The sequence below is a fragment of the Taeniopygia guttata genome, chromosome 3, assembly GCF_048771995.1.
Source record: "Taeniopygia guttata chromosome 3, bTaeGut7.mat, whole genome shotgun sequence".
Classification (NCBI taxonomy): Eukaryota; Metazoa; Chordata; class Aves; order Passeriformes; family Estrildidae; genus Taeniopygia; species Taeniopygia guttata.
In genome coordinates this window covers 61,885,556-61,898,192 of record NC_133027.1, presented here as the reverse complement: position 1 = coordinate 61,898,192, position 12,637 = coordinate 61,885,556, and the positions used below count along the sequence as shown (strand labels likewise).

General features: G+C 41.6%; 1 protein-coding gene across 1 annotated transcript in view; it reads right to left on the bottom strand.

Moving 5' to 3' along the window:
* Nucleotides 1–9,632, bottom strand: part of SNX9 (sorting nexin 9) — an 80,734-nt gene extending 71,102 nt beyond the window's left edge. Inside the window, exon 1 of the mRNA XM_072926980.1 lies at nt 9,614–9,632. The gene's annotated coding sequence lies outside the window, so the exon portion shown is untranslated. The remainder of the gene's footprint in view (nt 1–9,613) is intronic.
* Nucleotides 9,633–12,637: the final 3,005 nt, after the last annotated feature.

Genomic DNA, 12,637 nt, shown 5'->3' with positions numbered 1-12,637 from the left:
CTTATTCTATAGGTCTTGATAGGGTTATTATATTGAAAGTTATGATGTGCAAAGACATGCAGAAGCCTTTTGGACTGGGTGGAGATTCTGGATTCAGCAGCTTAGACTTTAGATTTATGAACTGATGGGTACAACTGACAGGAACAAAGCATGGAAATGAACAACAGGATTTAGGGCTTCTCAAGACTGTGACTGACACAAGAACTTTAATTGGCAAAGTGAATATGCGTCCTACAAAATGTCCTAGGCTAGAAAGCCAAAAAGAAATACATGCTAACAGTTATGCTTCCACAATTATTCAGAACTGCTCTTTGAAGTACTGTATATCTATTTTCAAACACATAGTTCACTAGATAAGAGTGTACTTGCCAAAGCCTGTGCAAAAAGCTAGAAAATTATTTTGTAAGATTATCCTCCTTTGAAATAAATTTAAAAGGAACAAACTTATAATAAATTAAAAAGGAATAAATTTGTATTAAATTACAAAGGAATGCTAATTGTCACATTTTTATGACAAAGCTTGGCTTGGATAAACTAGCACATGAAATAACTTAAAATAGCTTTTCAGTCATTTCTTTGGTGAGCTGAGCTTTGAGACCTGCATAATTGAGTAGGAAAAATCTGAAAAGCTGACATATAATTTATTTTAACTAAGAAAAGTTCCCTAAATTTGCAGAGCCAATTTTTAGAGGATGCTAAGATTCTGAGTTTTTTGAGGGGGGTTGGGTTTTTTTGTTTTTTTGGGGTTTTTTTTGTTTTTGTTTTGTTTTGTTTTGGGGATTTTTTGGGAGAAGATTAAAACTATTGACACTAAATTTTGTTAAATTAGCAGTGAAATCTAACCTTTTTTTGGTAAGAGAAAGCTCTGCTTGTAAGATTTTGGAGACTTCTCAGCTTCAAATTCTTTATAAACCAAGAATTTCCTCAGTACATTCTTTCAAAATACATTCTTAGCTGAAGTTTTTGAATTTGCGTACTGTTGCTAGATTTGCATTTTCAAAAGCTATTCCGATTATAGAAATGGACAGGAAAGCTTATTATGCAGCTACTTATATATAGGGGAAAATATACTGGAGCAATAAAGGAAATCTTAATATTTGGGCTACTGAGATAAGCAGGATAATAACAATGTTTAGCATAAATGTGGAGGAAGTCCTAGAAAGAAGGATGTAATATCTATTTTGGGTTACAGATAAGCCACAGCCCAATGGGAAAGGAAGAAAATGTTGATTCTTTACTATAAAACTTTGAATTTTGTCTTTATTAAACAATGTGTTTACACTCCCATAGCATAGCATTTCTGTTTACGTGAGTCCGAAAGCAGGACAGGATGGGGGATGAAGCTTCAGAAGATAGGAAGAAAGGCTGTATAATGCCAATTTTAAACAGAGGAAAATGGAGGAAGCAGCTAATTATAGTCTTTTCAGTAGGAGGAAACCACTTGGAAGAGCCTTGGCCCTTCGGGAGAGACTGGGAAGCGAGGTAGCTGTCAGGATGGCTTTACGGGGAGTGGTCCCAGCAGACAAAGAGCATCTGTCTAGGCAAGGAAAGGAGGTCACATTTAAAAGCAAGCTATCTAGGGTAGAGACAAAGACTGATCCTAATCTCTTAGATATGTTAAACCTGCTTCAAGTACCATTTACCATTGGTTTGTTTGGAGGTGGGGGTGCTAACAGCATGTTACCCACTTCTTTTTCAACATGACCTGTTTTCCTCATCTGGCAGAGGCAACATGGAATTTTTTTCCTGTCAAAGGGAAACAAACAAACCCCTATGAGGAAAACTTGTAATTCATATCAGAAACAGATATTTTCTGAATGGATTCCAGATACGTTTTTTAGTGCTATATTTCAAAGAAGATTAACTATTTAAATATGATCATGATGCTTGTTCTGAGAGAGAAGTTCTGCAGGAGGCCAGGTGGGAGCACAGCTCAGAGACTGCAACTGGGCTTTGACGCAGAATATTTCACACCTGGGAAGAAGTCTCCTGTTTGAGATCTCAGAGCGAGCATTATCAAAGCTACTGAATATCACAACATAAAATGGGGAGCTTAATAGGTTAATCTTGTCATTCCACTACCCTTCTGCAGCATCTTTCTTCTCAAGCTGCTAAGGTATTTTAGTTTGCACTGCTCATTAAGAAAATGAAATAATAATTTTTCCTAGTAGTTAACCCAGGTGCAGAGACATTAAGTACAAGATTTTGTAACCTTTGCTCAGGTTGGTGATTGCTCACTCACATGTCTTAGCCAGAGCAGTCAGTGGGACTGCTCACATGTTTTCCATGATTATCATAATGAGTAAGGATGATACTACCCAGCCCAAGTGCCTGGTACACAAGGCTGCATGGGAAATATGTGGAAGAGCTGGCAGAATTCTCCTGATTCCAGTACCTCTGCTGATCAAATAGGCAAAAGTTCAATGCTATTAAAGTAGGAAGTTATCTGCTACAGTAAAATCAAATTGCAAGTGGTAACACATTAATACAAAAGAAGGAAAAAGGGACCTGTGGACAAGTATGGCCTAGAAGTACAGACCCTTTGTAGGGTGAAAAAAATTTAGTCCACAAAGTCCTTTTGGTGACATTAGGGGTTTTATCCGGTGGAGGAGCTGTTCTCACAAACTGTTCTGTGCCATCCTATAGCCAGAGCAAGACTTTTAGGGGCAGAGGTCAATGGACCAAGAGAAGAGAAATGGGATGCCTGGTTTTTAATTAATTAAAATGTAGGTGGATGGACTCTATCTCTAAATAAAAGTTCTTGGTTTTGACCTCATTGATCAAAGTGAAGTAAACAAAGCCTAATGCACAGTATTAATCATGCGATATTTTATTGTAATATTGGATTAATATATTTCCCAGAGAAAAAGTTTCTATAGGACTTCATATTCTCAGTGACTGTGGAACTTGTAAGTAGGAGGAAAATACTGTAAAAGCAACCATATTTATATTCAAAGTCCTAACAGATTAGAGAGTGGTTTAGCCACCAAGCTGTAGCTATCTCACTAAGTGCCCTCTATCAGCTCCACCCTTCCAGCCATTTATTTGGACTCATGGCAGATAATTTTTCCCCACAAAAGACGATGCCCCCAGACCAGATCTGCTCCTCTCTTGACACTTAAAATGCCGGAGCTGGTGCTGGCGTGGGAGGCAGCAGCTTTTTATCCAGAGCGATCCCTAAGAGGGAGAATTACCGGAGGCCACAGTCAGCACAGCATGCTAATTTCCATTTTCCTTGTTCTCAAGTGCAATGGGTGTTTTTAAGTTTATGGCAATGATTTCTTGAGGAGGCTTTTAAAACTCAGATACTTTTTGTCCTATGCCAGATTGAAACAAAGCAATATTATTTGTGAGATAAATGCTAATCATTCATTAGTAAAACTTTCTGCCACATTCCAAACCATTTGGCTTTGTCTCAGCTGATGGAATGTGTACATTTGGATTTATAAAAGCAGAGAGCATTTTTGACTATAGGAAATTTCTTTTTCTCCCCTCATTTTTCAGTTTTTCATAACAGCATAAATAAAGCTGAAGTGTTTGCTAGTTAGTTTGGTTTTTGTTGGTTTTTTTGTTTGTTTTTTAGTTTGTCTGTTTGTTTTAAATGGAGACCTTACAGCCTGGTGAACAAAGGAGTTCCTGAATTAACTCCATTCAGCAATCTACTGGCACTGACACTGCTCAAACACCACACACTGCTCAAGTCTACACTGTTTGTGTTGCTTCTTAAAACCAGACATTATGTATTCCTTTTGGTAGCCAAAGAACCCTTGCACAGATTTATCTTGATACTGGGAATCCTCACAGAGTTTTAATCTCACCAAAGCTGACAGACACCCTTTTACTGACCATGGGCAAGCTTTGGATCAAGACTTACGTTGAGCCACAAGTCAGAGCTGTGGCTGGGCAGACAGATTAACCTCTTTTCGTGGAAGGGAGCGTGACTCAGTACAATGAGCAGGCAGTTGTTGCCTGCCAAGGGGCAGAGCTGTCCTTTTATAAAATTTAAATTGATTGCACGTTAAACCCACCAGATTTGGAGAAGGCTGCAGAATTGGGTTGTTGCTGTCCATATATTCTCCTACATGGCAATCAGGAAGGTGAAGAGAAATGAGTCTTACATTTCCTGACTTGTTACAGTTCCTAAAACAGCGAGTAGTAGCAGTGATTTGTCAAGTTTCACTGCAGTTCCCCCTTGTTGCCCTCCTCACCCAGTCCTCGCCGGGGGGGGGGAGAGCTGGCTTGCTACAGCAACAGCAGTTCTGCCCAGACAGAAAACTTCTGTGAGTAATGAGGTCATGGAAACTCGTGACATCCAAACCTTCATTTCCAGCAATGTTGATGCCTGCAAGGTGCTGGCCCTCACTACAATTACAGGGGTGTCTGTCTGTCTATCTGTTCTCCTGGAGCACAGAAGCACTTTTTGTTCAAGGACAGGTAGTTTCGCTTGTTGTGCTAGCTTGTCTTTATTTCTTTGCTTTTTTTATAACTTACTTTTGAAGATACTTAACAGCATGACAAGGTAACCTATTTTACAGAATATCCCAGAAATATCACAGAGAGCAATTGAGTGTGTACACACAGCTACCCAAACTTACCTGGTCAAAATTTCATATGCACTTTAAAAACTCTTGAGCTTGTTAAGATTTCTTAAGCATTTTGTTCACATACTATATTTTAAGATGGACACACCATTCTGTGATCACAGAAATATGACTGAATCCATGCTTAAGATCTTTTCATTGATTTTCATTGATTGTCTACAACAACATTATATTTGATCAAAAGTCTTCAAACCCAGCATCTGAATGTCTCTCTATCAGTGCTTTGCAGTGACAAAAAAGGAGAAAACTCTCACATTTTTTCCAGTCACTGCTACCTTTCTAACCTCATTTCACTGCAGTCCACATACTTTTCTTTTGAAGGTAGCATGTATAATTATAATTTGTTGAGCTAGATGCTAACAGCACCTATCTGGCCTCAGATATGTAATAGGGCTGTGCTCTTAAATCTTCACAAATCATTATTTAATCCTAACCTTACAATTAAACTCTAACTCTGTGTTCCTGGCCCACTGTCTTTCTGCTTTAGAACAGCCTCTGATCTGTGCCAGCAAGCTTGTTGTTGAGGTCACTTCCACTGTGGCCAGCAACTCCTCACCTGAGGGCTCACACCCAGAAAAACACTCAGTGATTCATCACTGCAGCCTGAAAAGACTGAATTATCCACCAAGGGATTCCTAAGGCATGAGTTTGCTGCTATTTCATCACGTGCTTTTCTCTGGATTACAGGCAACTTCCTTTCCCCAGCTCTTTAAGCCTGATGGGTCAGCAGGTGTTAAATCCCCTCTGCTACTCATTATTTACACATCCTCCCCAGATATGGCTGCCTCTGTCTGTGTATGTGTGTGTGTGTGCTCGCGTGTATTTCAATGACCTGCCGGCCAAATTTCTTCACAAAGTGAATCACACTCTTCTGTCAAACCAGTCCTGCACCCATCAGCGAGTAGAGCCTATTCACGCTGTCCTGATGCAATAACCACAAATAAGAGCTATGATAAGAGCTTCAGGAAGAGCTTGAAAAACACGGTGATTAGATGGAGTCACTGAGAACCAGCCCATACTGGAGCAAGGCAAATGAACAGGGCTGGTGCCCTATACACGTGCTAGTGCTGAACTTCATCCTCAAAACAATCTTGGCTGTCCACTATTTTTCTCTAAGTTCCTTGTACTCTCACCCCTAGAGACAGACATGCTGAAAAAAATGACACAATAAACATAAGTAAACCCAGAATTGTCTCTTGTATAAGTTGCCTGTGTGGAATATCTGGCTGCTTTTTACAGCATTGTATAAAATCTCCGAAGAAACACAAGCTCAGCTTATATGCAGGCATTAAATCAGAAATTTTTCAGAAGAATCTTGGACTCAGAGCATAGAAATCTTGGAAAAGCCAGCCCTTGATAGCTACTATGATGCCTATCACAAATACTTTGGAGGAAGCAGCAATTATAATGCACAATAAGAATGTATATAATTTAGATTGCAATTAGATTTACAACAGAAAGAATAGATTTAACAGATATCCTTGGGCAAGGCATCACATTTTTATTCTGTTAGATCATGTAGCAACCATCAAGTTTGCATTCTGTAGAGGCAGTAAGAACATAAACCAACACAAATCTTGAATTTCACTCTAATGACCTACATACCTTTAATCAACCTTCACTGCTTTATCTGTATGCATATTCTTCAGACTAGATTAATGCATAATTACAAAATAATTTACAAAAAGACCTTCAAAGAACTTCATAGTATCTTAGCATATTTAAGTATCTCAGAATCATCCTGACTAGCAAATGACACAATTAGACCCAAACAGCAGGGAAATTCAGGATGTTTGATAAAATATTTCTTTTTCACAAGCCTCTGGAGGAAATTCAGTGTCAGATGCATCCTGACAAGATGGATGGTATCCTGCAATTAAGAGGCCTGTATTCTGCAAAAAAGGCATTTCCCTTTCCTACCTTCTCCACTCACCAAAATGGTATTGCTTAGTTAGGGAAAAAGAATTGAGAGATGGGGTTATTTTTTGAACAATATCATGCTAAATTTAGGTTAATCTCCTTGTCTGCCTTAGGGCAATATGCTAGAGGGATCAGGAACTGTTATCACCACATTGCTGCAGAGAGGGCAAAACATGTTGTGGTGACAGATGGATTCAGTCTGAGGCAATTTAATTTTGCCATCCTCTGGCAGAGCAGAGGACATTCCCTTGCACTGAGTGTAATGGACTGGCTCACCCTTTCCCCAGACAAATTGGGTAGAAGCAAGGTCTGCTGGACTGAAGTAACTCCTTGTGTTTCATTAGAGTGTTGTGAACCACTTCATGTTGAATCCAGGAACAATCCTCTTTGCTCTCCCACTACTGCTTCTGTCTAAAAAAACCACACCATGGGTATTAGCATACCTCATCTCATACAGCTTTTAGTTCCTGTACCCTTATGCCCTGTGTCCCAAGCTGCTCATTGGAGATTCAATTTCCTGAAAACTAGTTCTTGAATCTAAATTTTTATCTTGCCAATTTACATTGTAACTAGAAGGCATTCTTGCATGCTATGCAGAATTCCCTGTCAAGCCACCTGCCCAAATTTCAACAGACCAGAGTAGTTCTAGTAGTTCAGAGCAGTTCAACATCAACATTAGTTAAAATGTACTTTTAATTAATTCTTGCAACCATTTGCTATATCCACTAGAGTTTGGCTGTAATTACTAAACTCATTATTAGAAGCGGATGATTGTTATTATTGACATGTAAATGGAGCATACACCTTAAGAGTTTGATTTTCTTTTCAACTGTTGAACTGAGATTTTTTGTTTGTTTGTTTGTTTAAGATACTACAATCAGATTCATAGATATTCTAAGCCCTAAGAAGAATGCTAGGAAGCATTTTCAGCTCTTTCCAAAGTCATATGACCATGCTGATTCTGATGTGAATTTCTTTGGATTAAGCTATTCTGGTGATTAGTTTAGTGTTTGAAATGACATGATTTTTATAATCTTGAATTTTTCTCTTCTGAGTTCTCAGATTTCCCCAGATTTTATACTCTGTTACACACTTTAAAAAATTTTCCTATTATTAGGCAAAGATTACAGTGAAAACACTCCAGAAAGACCTATACAAGACCTGAAAAAAAACCTATCCAATTGCACAGAGGCCAGCTGGAGAAAAGCAGCTGATTTACTGGAAAACCAGCTGTATGTGATCTTCAGAAGGATTCCCGGGGAGGGTAAGAATTTCCATCTTGGATGCAAGGAAACCAAAGTAATTTGGGATAAAAGATAGATTATATATTGTCTGTACATTGGAGTCCCTTTAAATAGATACCAAAAGCATTAGTATATAAGATAATAGATACTGACACAATTAAATGCATCCCAAAAATTGTAAGTTTCTTGGTTTTGTTTAATCCAAATGTGTCATAATTTATTTGGACTAGAACTCTAGCAATTGATGTTTTTAATCAGATGCATACAGCTGGACCAGACCATATTTTCAGAACCATATTTTCCATTTGCCTCACATTAGTCACTTTTGGGAAAAGATCAGCTTTCTGGGACTTCAGACCATTTGTTCCAGGGTCATCTCTTACTGACACCAAGTCTGTTTAGACAGAGGCTTTTTGACACAAATATTGCGTAAAGCATAAGTATAGCATGACACTCTCAGTGACTGTCAGCTCTGTGACAAAGCTGGATGCTTCTGCTAAACAAAGCCAGGAAACAGTCAAAAATATCTTGGAATCAAAAGGCAGGAGGTCAATGAAGGTGACCTTTTAGTCACCTCATATTGGCAGGACCAGGAATGCAACAAATCTAGCTTTATTTAATTCAAGCATCATAATATCCTCTGACAAGTTCACTAGATTTATATAAGGCCCAAATAAAAATTGTAAAGCAGTTAAGTTTTTAAATTTTATATGCACATTAGACGACATTGTAAGGAAACTATTTCTAATATTGCCATTCACTGCATTTTAAGGTCTATTTTTCTTTCCATGAGCAGCTCCCTCAAGGAGAGGATAGATTTCATTTGTGAATGTTCCAGTCTGGACTGAAATCTGGCACCAAACCATCCAGATTCATAACTCGAGCCATCTGGATTCATAACATTAATAATATTGATCAAAAGTATGCAATGCTTTCAGAAAAGCTATTTCATCTAATGAGCCAACACTGTAACACATTTTTCTGTGCTTGTCATGCTACAAGTGGTGGCCAGGGACAGTGCCCAGAACTGGGATGTCAAGTGGATCTTGGAGTTTTGTAGACTCCCCAAAATTCCCCAAATTATGGAGGCTGGAGGAGCACCCTGCCAGCCATCTGCAGGTGTGCACAAGTCCTCCCTCCCAAGCAGGAGCCCTCCGGCAGCGCCAGGGAAAGCACAGCCGGAGGTGTCCCCTCCTGCCCAGCCGTGCCAGCCTTGGGGCCACGCTCCTCCGGGCAGCACAAAGCAGCTGCAGTGCAGGAGAGGATCTGGCTCTCCAGTTCATGGCAGGAGCACACACTGGGCTCCTTCTCGGTGCACAGGAGCAGACAGACGAGATTGTGTTCAGCCGCGCACAAGCGAGTGTTTATTCCGTCCTCCGCAGGCTGCCTCCCTCCCCGCCGCCCGCCTCTCGGCTTCCCGTCTCCTCCAGCCGGAGAGAAAACACGGCAGCACAAGCCAAGGACTCGTGAGGTCCAGTTCGGCTGCTGGTATTGACTCATTGTTTGGCTTTGCTTAGTCAATTTAACCTCTCTGTCCCTAGTTCACTCCCTGGAAAAGGACAAGGCAGCCGTATATCCCGGGCAGGACGGCTCTCCCCGGGAAACAAGCCGGGGCTCTTTCGGAGAGCAGAGGCATCAGCGCTCTCCCCGGGACAGGCAGCCCGCAGCCGGGGACAGAGCCAAGCGCAAGGGGCAGAGTCAGCCTGGGACTGGAGGTGTGCCGCTGCTAATGTTTAACCTCTGAGAGCCGTGTTCCTGAGCTCCGGCAGCGCCGATCCCTGCAGCTGCAAGAACCTATTGTACAATGAGCTGTTCTCCGTCCTTCTGACAAAGGAAATCATGGCTTACCTCTGCGTACCGACAGCGTTATCCCCTCTCCTCAGAGATGCTGGCTGGCTGCCACATTCCCCTTGGAAATAGAGCACAGAAATGTTGGATTAATAGGCCAAGCCTTGGGCACAGAGAGGCATTTGAAGGAAGGGAATTGCTCTGCCTTGGAAAGTATCCACATGTCCTTGCTAACAGCAAGTGGTATCTACCTTGTAGATACCAGCCATTACACCAACAAACCTACTGCATGAGAGGCAAGTAGTGCTGCCCAAATGGCTGAGCCAGTACAGCATGAAGATTTGTGTCAGTGTGTTGTTGCCTGGAGAATTTCCTCCTAGCAAAATTTTAAATTTCTGTGACCTTTGGTAAGGGTTATTCACTGCTACATGTCTCACACACAGTGCAACATCATGGCTTTATTATTATTAACAACAATGAATAGTCGCTTCTCTTTCCCACCCCCCCCCCCCCCCAATTTCTAGATTTTAAAATTCTGATATGGTGGCATTTCTTTCTCAGCCATAAAAAACCCCTCAAGGCTAGAGGTTATTTATCATTTGGCTTCAGGAGCTGAAGCTTAACAGAGCAATCCAATGGCTTCTGACAAAAGCCGGAAAGCTGTCAACAGAGGCACTTGCCAATACTAAAAGATAAAAGAGATAAGAAATATTTCAAATCACCAGGGAATGCTCTTTAACTGAGAGGTGTCTTTCTACATTTATTCAGCCAGGATGAAGGCAGAAGAGGGAGCTGTGCAGTTTTGGCCAACGTAGCTACTCTAAGCAAAGCCTGAATACTTGCCAGGGCACCAGCTGGCTGGCTGCTTTATAATTCCTACTGCTCTTGCAAGGATGCAGCACTGAAGTGCCCGGCAAGGGGGAAACTGGGGCACGTGTGTACCCCACAGATCCCACTCCTGCAGGGCATGATCCGTGGGCAGGTGCAATGATGAGCTCCCATCCACTGGGCAAAGACTGTGTTGGGGACTTGCTCTGGGAGGAAGTGCAGTTGGAGTGTGCCAGGAACAGAAGACATGGCTTCCTTTTTCCTCTCCAGAAGAGGTCAGGAGTAAGTCATTTGGCCTTGGAAGGCACACTTCAACTCCCTGCTCCAACACAGCCTCACTCAAATGCTTCACAGCAAGTCTTCAAAATAATTTAAGCACTAGTCTTACTTAAGTGCCTGCATTCCTACAAAAACTGCTAAAGCAGGTAGCAGGTACCCACTACCTTTGCAGACCTGGTCTTTATCAGCTGGGTATGACTGTGCTGGTGCAGATCAAAGGCACAAGCAGTCCATCTCCAACACTTGAAGGGAGATTGTGGAAGAACCCAACCACACCCGCACCTCAGCCCGGGGCTACCGGCAGGCGGAGCACGGCTAAGGTGCAGTGTGCTATGAGCAGGTGCCAGCACATATCTTGGGCAAGTGCAGGACATGGCCAAGCGTTCAATTGTGACAGCCACAGGCCCTGAAGCAGCACCTCAGAAAACAGTAACAGCTCCATACTGATGGATAAATATCCCAAAGCAGCTGCAGCTCAGGGAGTTGCCATGGGGGAATGCTCCTGCATTCTGTGCTACAGAAGTATAGACTCCTGTACTAAGTCTTGTAAGGGCCCAGGTTTTGCCACCCCTTGGGGAGGCTCCTATGGTACATCAGTTCCTGCCCCAGCGAGGCACTGTGCAGTCTGCTGACAGAGATTTTGTCCCTCAGCTTCCCCAGGCCTCTTTTTGCAGAAGGAATGATTTGGATCCAGGTAGTATTTCAGATCTCATGCCTTGGCGAAGAAAAGCCAAAGTGTACTGCTTTGACTGGCAAGTCACATGAAAACTCGCTGTTTCAGAAGGAGGGTTTGGGGAAGCTGTTCCTCACAGCGGCTATACTGCACTAAAGAAATTTAATAAATACTGCATCCACAGCAATAGGGTATGCACATTAAACCCCATTAATTTTATATGACAAATTATACTGTATACTACCCCATAAATTCATATACTCATATCAAGCACATGGAAAATTATGTGAAAGAACCTGCAACCTGCAATATGAATGTTGTCCAGCCTCATGTGGAAGGACATTCTGCTTCACAGTGGGTTTGCAATCTGTTAGGACTCAGGTTGGCTCTGAAGTGCTAGTTACTCAATAGAGTTTAACATTTGGGAAGGCAGGAACTGCAGCAGGAGATGACAGCACAAAGTTTGGCAGACAGGAAAATGAAACTCCAGGGTAAAAAATAAAGTAAAAATGGGATATACTAATGATCCTACTTTGTTAATCTAAAGTTGTCTATTGCAAATATACCCTGAGAAGACTCAACCCTTTTCAGCATCTACAACTTGTCACCTAGAGAAGGTGGAATACAAGACTTTCTCCATTACTTTTTTATTGTCTTTTATAAGAACTCAGAGGGAGTTTGGAACAACTCCTCAGGCACACCTTACTGACCATGGCAAAATGATAGGAAAAAAAGGTCAGAAATCAGTCCTGGTAAACGTAAAGCTGCTTCAGAGCACATGGGTTTGTGTGTTTTGCTTAGGGAACACCTCCTGCACTGACACTTGATTGACCCTCAAATTCTGTAACTTGGGAAAAAATTGTTGAATTGCATGGTAAGTGCAATTAGTGTACACAACCTAAACCACTGGCCTCTGCTGAGAATACATTGGGAGCACTCATTTATTCACTCATTTATTCTGCTTCTATTCACCAAGAAAATTACTTGTTCAAACAAAACTGTTTGATTCACAGGATGGAATTAGTCCAGCTGGATACCTGTGCAGCAGGCAGCAGAATGCACCCCTTTTTTAAAAGATGCAACACAAAAAAGCTGGCAAGTGTCGTGCGGGCTATGAAAACACAGATTCAGGCAATCTCTTTGTTTTTTAAAATTTGCTTTGAGAGATCAACACAAGCAACCACAAGGCAGCCAAACCCTTCTTGCCCCAGTCTCCTGCTACCCTGGGAGGAAAGCCTGAGTATTTCTCCCAGAGCCTCCCAACACTGGTGGTCAGCCTTTCCTGCCCTCCTGATCATAAGGTC